Here is a 10993-nt window from a genome sequence, read left to right as displayed (position 1 = left end):
GCTGAGAAGTCAAGAACAATGGCACTGGGTTTTGATCCTACTGCACGTACTGGCTTTGTGGGAGCCTAGGCTGTTTGGATGCTCACCTTATCTTACCAGACCTAGAAGGAGATGGGAGGTCCTTGGACTTCCCACAGGGCAGGGAACCCTGAATGCTCTTCAGGCTGCTGAGGGCTCTGCTGAGGGAGGCGGAGTTGATTGGGGGAGTGGGAGGGAAATGGGAGGTGGTGGCGGGGTGGAGGCAGAAATCTTTAATAAATTAATTAATTAATAAAAAAACAATATCAATGGAAAGGAATCAGGAATTGGAAAATATGGAAAATACTGAATAACAGTGATCCAGAAAGAGGATATTGCTGTAATTTTAGGAAGTGTTAGAAAGAAATCAGACGAACATGACTTGTCAGGTGTAACTGAGGTGGCAGAAGGACAGTTAGTGGAGAGGCGTGGTTTGTTTCTGAGGCAACCAGACGTACTAAGGCTGAAGAGCAGCTGGTATGGCAGCAAAGGGACTAGTTGACAAAAGCTAACCACCCAAAACCCCACTAAAACAACAGCAACAACAAAAACAGACCCCACCAAAGAGAGGCCTCCTGAAGAATCAGCAGCATAGTGGAGTTGCCAGCTAACATAGAGGCAGTAAAATTACTGGACTTAAAAAGGAGTTCCAGGTCCTGTGTCCCGAGAACCAAAAGAGATTCTGTCATCGTCTGTGCTGCCCTTCAATATGACCTTTACATGTTGCCGTCTTCGGTGATTTTCAGAAGGCTTTCAAACCTCACCCTCATCCTATCAGGCACCTCAGCAAAGATATTTATTCATAATATCACAAGGGGTGCTGCTACCTAACATGTTTACCCTCATGGTTGATCACAGAAATAAACATTTTGTGTATGTACCAAAAATAAAAAATAAAATAAAACAGAGACCACATCAGAGCACTGCACTGAGCTCCCAAAGTCCAGTTGAAGAGTGGAAGAAATGACCATGTCAACAAAGAGGTCAAGATCATGATGGAGGAACCCACTGAAATAGTCTACCTGAGCTAATGGGAGCTCACAAACTCCAGCAGGACTGGGAAGGATCAAGCATAGGGCTAAACTACTCACTCTGATTGTGGTTGACAGTTGCATGACTCGGGCAGACAGAGGGGACACTGGCAGTGGCACCAGGACTTATCCCTACTGCTTATACTGGCTTTTTGGGAACCTATTCTCTTTGGATGGTTACGTTGCTCAGCCTAGATATAGTAGGCAGGATCTTGGACCTTCCCCAAAGCAATGTGCCTTACCCTCTCTGAGGATTGAATAGGGGTGGGGTGAGAGGGTATGAAAAGGGAATGGGAGGAGGGGAGGAAGTGGAAACTTGAATAGGTATTATAATGAAAAAAGATAACTTGTTTTCTTCTTTAAATAAATGAGAAATAAATAAAACAGCTACTTCCTGGGCCATGCAGCTAACATGAACTCTGATTCCTTTATGAGGTCTGGCTATGGAGCATTTAAATGGGGTCTGTGAGCAACATATTACAAACTGTTTAATGGTGACACACCCAGCTGCAAGCCTGGATCTGTGGCAGAGAAAATGGCTCTCAGAAGCAGCAAACACGCTTCCACCAAGTTGGACTGGGCAGAGTGGGCCCTAGAAATACCTGCCAGATTAGCATATAAAAGAGGTGCTTCTTGCCAGAAAATGATTACAGATAGACAATAAAGACAGACACATTCAGATAAACAGGTCACAGTGTGGGATAAATGTGCACAGGCCTCAGAAAGAAAGGAAAAAATATACAGACAGTTATAAAAGGAAGTAAATGGTTTAAAAAAATAAAGCAAAGAGACAAAGTAAACTTGTAGAAAAAGTAATAGAATAAGAAAATTAAGCCACATAAAGATGGAAAATAAACAGAGCCTGGATTATGCATATTATTGTGTTTTCTTTAAATTATTTGACTGCGAAGGAGCTAAGTACAGAGAGACAGTTCTTTGTATGGGCTGATAAGCTAAACCAAAATATATGTTCTAAAGTTATTTTGACTTCAAAATTTAGGTCTAAGGGTATGTTGCTCTTGAAGAGAAGTTCAGCTTTTGTTTCCACAGAAGATGAGAACCTGTGGATTTCTTCCAGACCAATGTGGTTTGATGGACCAAGAGCCCCTGAAAGGTCACTGTGAACACTCAAAAAATACTTCTCCCAACAAGAAGCAGGAAGCAGTTTGGAGAGAACTATACCCAAATTTCCAAATACTGTTTATAAATGTTTCTTTATATTAAAGGGAATACTAAATACTAAAGGGAATATTTAAAAGGAGATGGATTTTGCATTATATGGATCTTGGTTAATTGATTTAATTTAAAGATCAAATATATATATATATGCTCTTGATTAAGGTATTGTTTGTGCAGTTAATTTGAAAATGCAATGCTTAATTAAGAAATATAGGTTAACAGATAATTATAATAGTCAAGCTTATAGTCATGTTAGTTAGGTTTTTTAGATATATATACAGAGGTATTTATGTTAGATGTATATTCTTTAAACCTTTCAAAAACTAACAAAATATGGCATTTAAATGTTTTAAAAACTTAGGACTTTTCATAACAATGAGACACATCTGCTCCTGGCAACACTGATAACTTCAAGAGGAAGTTGATCACCAAAAAGGTTTCTTATGGAATTTGCTAGACATTTGGGCAAGAAACTGCTCTTGCCTAGACTGCTTGATGTCATGATGTATGAACTGGACATGTAGAACTCATAGAGAAATGACTGGTGAACTTGCCTAAAGGTGAGTTGGTCCTTCAGGGTTCCTGTTTCATGAAAGAGTCTGCCAGACATTCTGCAGGACACAGAAGAAAGTATCTGACAAACTGCCAATATAGGTGGAACTGTCATTCCTAGAGTTTTGGAAGTTGCTTTCAATGTACTTCCTGTTTACTTAAGTAATACTATATCCTTCTGTAGTTTTCAATGGAGTTGAAGAATTAACAGTTGTAATTATAGTTTTTCTTAGTTATAATAAAAGATAAACTAGAAATAAATATTGAAACTGTAATTCTCGCTTGATACCTGTTTTGTTGTATGTAATTTTTCTGTGTTAAAGTCAAAACCCTCCTTTTCATTTATACAGATAAGGGGAGATGATGTAGGAAGTCCTCCTGTATATGTTATTTTTATTGGTTAATGAATAAAGAAACTGTTTTGTGCTATAACAGACAGAACAGAACTAGGCAGGGAAAACTAAACTGAATCCTAGGAGAAGCTATGTAGCTCTTCCAGAGACAGAAGCTGGATGGAACCTTGGCAGTAAGTCACAGAAATGTAGCAATACATAGATTAATAGAAATGGGTTAAATTAAGATGTAGGAGATAGCCAATAAGAAGCTAGAGCTAATAGAACAAACAGTGATTTAATTAATACAGTTTCTGTGTGGCTATTTCAGGGTTGAGCAGCCAGGAACAAACAAGCAGCCTCCTACAACACACAGGCATTCAAAGAAAATCTACAGCTAGTCTTTCTTAAGCAATAAAAGAAAAATACAATGAGAAGGATGATTACTGAATGTTTTTGAAGCTGCTATTGTCCTCATGCACAAACAAGGCACAGATGCAACAGCAAAAAATAAAGCTACAGGCCAATATCCCTGAAGAACACAGACTCAAAATTACTCAGTAAAATACTTTGCAAAAGAATAAAGATATACACTTAAAAATATTGTATGCCATAACCACATTGGTTTTATCTCTGAAATTCAAGGATGATTCAAGATACACAAGTTATTCAAGACAATAAAATGCACAAATGGACATAAAGACAAAAATCATATGATCATCTCAAAGACATAGGAAAGGCCTTTGACAAAATGCAACATGTTCTCATGATAAAAGTCCTAGAGAATGTAGGCCTAGAAGGAACATTCCTCAACAATAAAAACTATATATGAGAAACCCATAGCCAACACAATAATAAATAAAGAAAAACTTTACTAAGAATCACTTTCTTTGATGTCAGGAATGAGAGAGGGATATCCACTAGACCCATTCCTTTCAATTATTTTTCTTAAAGTATTAGTTGAAGTGAAAAGTCAAGAGAAGAAAACTAAAGGGATAAAAATACAGAAAGAAGTCAAACTATCCACAATTTTGACAATGATAGGATACTATATATTATAGATAGATCCGCAAATTCTACCAGAAAACTTCTAGATATAATCAAAAAAAAAAACCCAACAATATGGCACTATCCAAAATCAATTTGCATAAATCAGTGATTTGTCTATCCCACTAACAAACATAGAAGAAGATCCTGGGCACATGCCCATTCACAGTAACATCAAAAAATAATTTATCTGTGAATAAATCTAACTAAGGAAGTGAAGGAACTCTACAGAGGAGACTAAATCTCTGAAAAGTAAATAGAGAAATTCACTAGAAAGTGGAATGACATCCCATGCTCATGGATTGGTAGAATTAATATTGCGATAGTGGCTAGTATACCAAAGGATATTTAGAGATTCAGTGAAATCCTAATCAATATCCCCAAGTCATTCTACAGAGAAAGGGAAAACCACTATTTTTTTTTTTTGAGTATAGGAGAATGCCATTAGGATTTATTTTATTAATACATTTTTTTATTATTTTTTTTAATTAAAATTTCCACCTGCTCCCCGTTTCCCATTTCCCTCCCCTCCTCCCAAATATTGCCCCCTCCTCCCAGTCCCCTTCCCCTATCCCCACTCCTCTTCTCCTCCCCCCACACCATTCCCCCTCCCTCTCGATACTGAAGAGCAGGCCAAATTCTCTGCCCTGCGGGAAGATGAAGGTCTTCTATCTATGTCCAGGAAGATGAGCGTCTAAACAGGCTAAGCACCCACAAAGCCAGTTCATGTATTAGGTTCGAAACCTAGTGCCATTGTCCTTGGCTTCTCATCAGCCTTCATTGTCTGCCATGCTCAGAGAGTCCGGTTTCAACCCATGCTTATTCAGTCCCAGACCAGCTGGCCTTGGTGGGCTCACAATAAACCAGTTCCACTGTCACAGTGGGTGGGTGCATCCCTCGTGGTCCCGGTTTCCTTGCTCATGTTCTCCCTCCTACCCCAAGATCCAGTAATACCACTATTGGGAATATACCCAAGAGATGCCCCATCAAATGACAAAAGTATCTGTTCAACTATGTTCATAGCAGCATTGTTTGTAATAGCCAAAACCTGGAAACGACCTAGATGCCCTTCAATGGAGGAATGGATGAAGAAAGTGTGGAATATATACATATTAGAGTACTACTCAGCGGTAAAAGACAATGACTTCTCGAATTTTGCGTGCAAATGAATGGAAATAGAAAACACTATCCTGAGTGAGGTATCCCAGACCCAAAAAGAGGAACATGGGATGTACTCACTCATAATCGGTTTCTAGCCATAAATAAAGGACATTGAGCATATAATTTGTGATCCTAGAGAAGCTAAATAAGAAAGTGAACCCAAAGAAAATCATATAGTCATCCGCCTGGAGAGGGGAAGTAGACAAGACTGCAGGGCAAAAACTGGGAACTTGCGGGTGAGGTGGCAAGGGGCAAAGGGGAAATGGGATGAGAAACATGAGAAGGGGAGGATGGGAGGAGCTCGGGGGATTGGGATGGTTGGGATATAGGAAGGGAGGATACGGGAGCAGCGAAGTATATATCCTAACTAAGAGAGCCATCTTAGGGTTGGCAAGAAACTTGACTCTAGAGGGGTTAGCAGGTGTCCAGGGAGATGTCCCCAGCTGGTACCTTGGGCAACTAAGGAGAGGGAACCTGAAATAACCCTATCCTATACTGATGAATATCTTGCATATCACCTTAGAACCTTCATCTGGCGATGGATCGAGGTAGAGACAGAGTCTCAGTTTGGAGCAACGGTCTGAGCTCTTAAGGTCCAAATGAGGAGCAGAAGGAGGAAAACCACTATTCTCAAATTTACATCTAATCACCAAAGAACTGGATAGTTATAGCAACCCCAAGTTAAAAAAAAATGATAGTGGGAATTACAATTTCTGATCTTAAGATATATTACAAATCTATAATATTATAAGTGATATGGTAATATCATAAAAACAGGTATGCAGACTCATGAAACAAAATTGAAGGCCTACATAAGCACATGTAACTTCAACCACTTAATACTAAACAAATATGACAAAAGCATTTGATGGAGGGAAAAAGAAGACATTGTCAATGATTGGTGCTGGTAAAACAGGATATGCAGATACAGAAGTATGGAAATAGAGCCATATCTATCACCTATACAAAAACTACTCCAAATAGGTCAAAGGCCTAAATGTAAAACCCAAAACATTAAAACTGCTAGAAGGAAATATAGTCAATATCTTAGGGGAAAGGACTTTTTGATAGGATTCCATTTGTCCAAGAATTAAGGCCAGAAATTGAAAAGTGGTAGTTTATGAAACTAAATATCTGCCAGTTAAGAAATAACCAATATTCCTCCATTGAAGGGCATCTAGGTTGTTCCCAGGTTCTGGCTATTACAAACAATGCTGCTATGAACATAGTTGAACAGATACTTTTGTCATATGATAGGGCATCTCTTGGGTATATTCCCAAGAGTGGTATTACTGGATCTTGGGGTAGGTTGATCCCAAATTTCCTGAGAAATCGCCACACTGATTTCCAAAGTGGTTGCACTAGTTTGCATTCCCACCAGCAAAGGATGAGTGTGCACCTTTCTCCACACCCTCTCCAGCAAAGGCTATCATTGGTGTTTTTGATTTTAGCCATTCTGACAGGTGTAATATGGTATCTCAAAGTTGTTTTAATTTGCATTCCCCTTATCGCTAAGGAGGTTGAGCATGACCTTAAGTGTCTTTTGGCCATTTGAATTTCTTTTGTTGAGAATTCTCTGTTCAGTTCAGTGCCCCATTTTTTAATTGGGTTAATTAGCATTTTAAAGTCTCGTTTCTTGAGTTCTTTATATATTTTGGAGATCAGACCTTTGTCTGTTGCAGGGTTGGTGAAGATCTTCTCCCAGTCAGTGGGTTGCCTTTTTGTCTTAGTGACAGTGCCCACCAAGGCCAGCTGGACAGGGACTGAATAAGCATGGGTTGAAACTGGACTCTCTGAACATGGCGGACAATGAAGGCTGATGAGAAGCCAAGGACAATGGCACTAGGTTTCGATCCTAACACATGAACTGGCTTTGTGGGAGCTTAGCCTGTTTGGACGATCACCTTCCTGGACCTAGATAGAAGTGGGAGGACCTTGGTCTTCCCGCAGGGCACGGAATTTGTACTGCTCTTCAGTATCGAGAGGGAGGGGGAATGGAGTGGGGGAGGAGATGAGGAGTGGGGATAGGGAAAGGGGAGTGGGGGGAGGGGGCAATATTTGGGAGGAGGGGGAGGGAAATGGGAAACGGGGACAGGTGGAAATTTTAATTAAAAAGGAATAAAAATAAATAAATAACCAACAGTGTGAAAAAACAGCCCACATAATGGGAAAGAATCTGTACTAGATATACATCTCATAGTATTAATATTCAAAATATATTAACATCTAAACAAATAAAAAGTAAAAAATGTACATTCCAAAAACAGACCAGGGACCTGAATATAGAGTTCTAAAAGAAACAAGAACAAACAAAAAATATAAAAAATCAATAAAAAATGGTGAAGGTGATCGCACCCATGTATTATACCCACAAAAATGAGTAATATAGCAGACATTTATATAAATGCAGGTGGCAAATGAGTATGAATAGGAGATTGTAAGATTAACCAAAATGGCAAAGATGTTTAATTAAGTCTGAGCATTAGTAAGCAATGGGAATGATTTATGACTTCACCTGAAACTACCTTGGAAATTGTAAGTTTATAGCAGCCCACTATCTTCTTTCTCCTGATTTTTATGTTGTTGTATCTACAAATGTTTTCTATGACTGTATTTCCTGTAAGCATAATGCCATTGATAATTAATAACAAATAAACGGGGATTTCTGAACCAAAAAAGTCTTCAAAAAATGTTAATCATTCCTTCATATTAGAGAAATACAAATATAAACAACTTGGGATTTCATCTTACCCCATCAGAAAGGCAAATATCCAAGGAACAACTGATGGCAAATGCTGGAGGGGATGCAGGGAAAAGGCAAGACCCTTCACTGTGAATGAGCATGCAAACTGGTGCAGCCCCATTAAAATCAGTTTGGATAGTTATCGAAAAGCTAAAAATTAATATCCCAGGTAACCCAGCCTCAGCATATGCCCAAAGGACTGAGCACCCTGCTCCAGAGATACTTGTTTATTATTGTTTTGTTCATAATAGGTAGGAAGTAAAAACAATCTAAATGTTGAACAGCTGGTTTATGGTTAATGAACATGTGGTACAAATATACTATGGGATACTCTTCAGCTGTAAATAAAAACAAAATCAGGCACATTGCAATTAAACAGCTGGAACTAGAAAAGATCATGTTAAGTGATATCCAGATCTGGAAAGGCTAACACCACATGCTCTTTCTTATTGAAGGTTCATATCTCCAAATCTTCAGTTGTGAGTTCATAGTGTGTGGTAACTGCAGAAACCAGGAAAGTGAAATGAGACTATTCCTAAGGTAGGGGGTTTAGGGAAAAATAGCAGGGAGATTACCGGGCTACAGGTTATCTAATCAAGGAAATAGGGAAAATGTGGGAGGGGGAGATGTAAATATAGAAGAAGTGGGGTAAAGCAGACTATCAGGATTCCAGAAATCTGATAGGGGCAATGGGAAAATAGAAGATTTTTAAAGAAACTAGAATGGGGATAAATACAAGAGAAGTGGGTAAAGTAACTGTAAAGATTTCTGAAAATTTCAGAAGGAACCATGTTATTAACTACTTACCTAGAAAATAACTCCTACGATGCAGTGTATTAGATATAGATATATAGATATTTATAGTTTTAATAAATTTTTCTACTGTGGGAGGATGGTGCTTCCTCCAAGAGCCAAAGAACATGTAACAAAAACTCAACGCCATACATGAGAAGCCCTCTTTTTAGTTTGTGGCCAGGGCTATCCAAGAGACTCCCAAAACATACAGCCTGTTGCTGCTGCCCTTGGTTAACCCCTGAAATGTGGCGAGTCCCTATTGCTGACAGCACCAGTCACTTCAGACACAGGGCCCAGAAACCACTAAACTAGAACTTATGCCTGAATACTCTTTCCAGAGGACTGGCTTTCTTGGAACAAGAAAGTGCCATGCAAGTTTCCAAAAGAGGGAAACAACAGAGTCCTTCCCAGTTATGATCCCTATAAACCACATCAACCATCAGAAGTCACAATAACCCGACAAGTGCAGTAATGGCAAGCACTCCTTAATGGTACCCACAGCTCTCTAACTGGACAGAAGACCAACTCCACAATAGCAACACTGTGTGTGGTGCTGGAAACCTAGACAACTTATAAAGTTCAAGTAAAACCATGCTTATTAGATGAGAATCTATTTTTTGAAACAAGCATAATCCCTAACAACAATCTATGAACAATTGTCCTTATACCCACAGTTAACTGTAGCCATCACCCCTCTTCATGGAAACTTCTTTGCAAACTTCTCTTTATCTAGAAACCATTAAAGGATACCAAAACCAATCAAACTGCAGAATTATGGATCCCAGTCCCAATGAATACATCTACAAAACACTCCTGGACCTTAGCCTCAGGGAACATTGCAGAAGAGAAGGCAGAATGATTGTAAAAGTTACAGGATTGACGAGTTTGCCTAAAGACTGTGTCTTTTACTGATGTCATAATTTACACAGATAAAGTCCCATCAACATGACCATCGACATGTGGGCTGATCCAGGGTTATACCAATGAGTGTGACAAAGTGGACAGACAGCAGCCTATGATGATTGATCTCTGCAAGAGAGGCACTGGCAACTCTGGAAACCTGGGGACAAGAGAGGTGGCCTTACCCAGGGAAGAACACACCAATTGGTTTTCCAGCATCAAATGGTCACCCCTAAAAACATGCATACATTTAAAATTATATGAACCAAACAGGTTCTACTTAGGAATATATATGTATATATGTATACACATATACTTATATGCATGCAATAACAATGAGCAAAAAAGAGGTTTGGTGGAGAGTGGGAAGGAGTACATGGGAAAGTTTGGCTGGAGAAAAGAAAAAGGAGAAATATTGTGATTAAATAATAATCTCAAATATAGTAATTAAAAAATAAAATAACAGCTGAACTGGAAAGACCAGGGTGGTAGCCCAAGGTGAAACTTTTGTTTTCTATTTTATACAGCATTCTGTGTGACTCTGGCATAAAGAATGAAGTTCATCTTCCCCACATCTTATAACACCATGAAAGAGAAACACGGCTCACTTCTTAAAATGTATTTCTCTGGTAAGAGAGAGAGACTGTTATTATCATTGGTATTGATATATCTCATGATGGTGTTTTTTTTTCCTAGAGAAGAAAAAAATGCAAAAGAAGCACAAACTGGTCACATATTAATACCATAGTTATTGTCTTAGGACATAAAATGACCCATAAAGACAAAACAATGACCAGGAATGGCATCTGAACAATTATATGAAAACAACCATAAAGATGATAACAAGAAACTGTAAGCACATGCATCATGGTTACAATTAATCCCAGTATTTTCTTAGTAGAAACACGGAACAAGATTTAGGTTTTAAAGATGTGGAACTTAAACTAAACACTGAGAGAATCCCTGCGTGGGTATAAACAGAAAGTCCATTTGTAGACTTAGCTCAGAGAGCAAGTCAGTTTGTGTTAGCTGGAAATCTTTTAAGGGTGAAGGGGAACCTTTTACAAAAAGTTCAGATTATTCCATAGAATTCAATCACTTATGTTTTTCTTCAGTTAGGTTGGAATTCTGAAATATTTAAGTATTGTTTGTGTAGTGTGACTTATCCCCCTCCCCCCCCAAAAAAAACCTTTAATTAAAAATGCCTTAAAATTGACATTCACTTAGAAGGGAGA

The sequence above is a fragment of the Chionomys nivalis genome, chromosome 12 (genome assembly GCF_950005125.1).
Source record: "Chionomys nivalis chromosome 12, mChiNiv1.1, whole genome shotgun sequence".
Lineage (NCBI taxonomy): Eukaryota > Metazoa > Chordata > Mammalia > Rodentia > Cricetidae > Chionomys > Chionomys nivalis.
The sequence above is the reverse complement of the archived record's forward strand: the minus strand, read 5'-3'. Positions refer to the sequence as shown.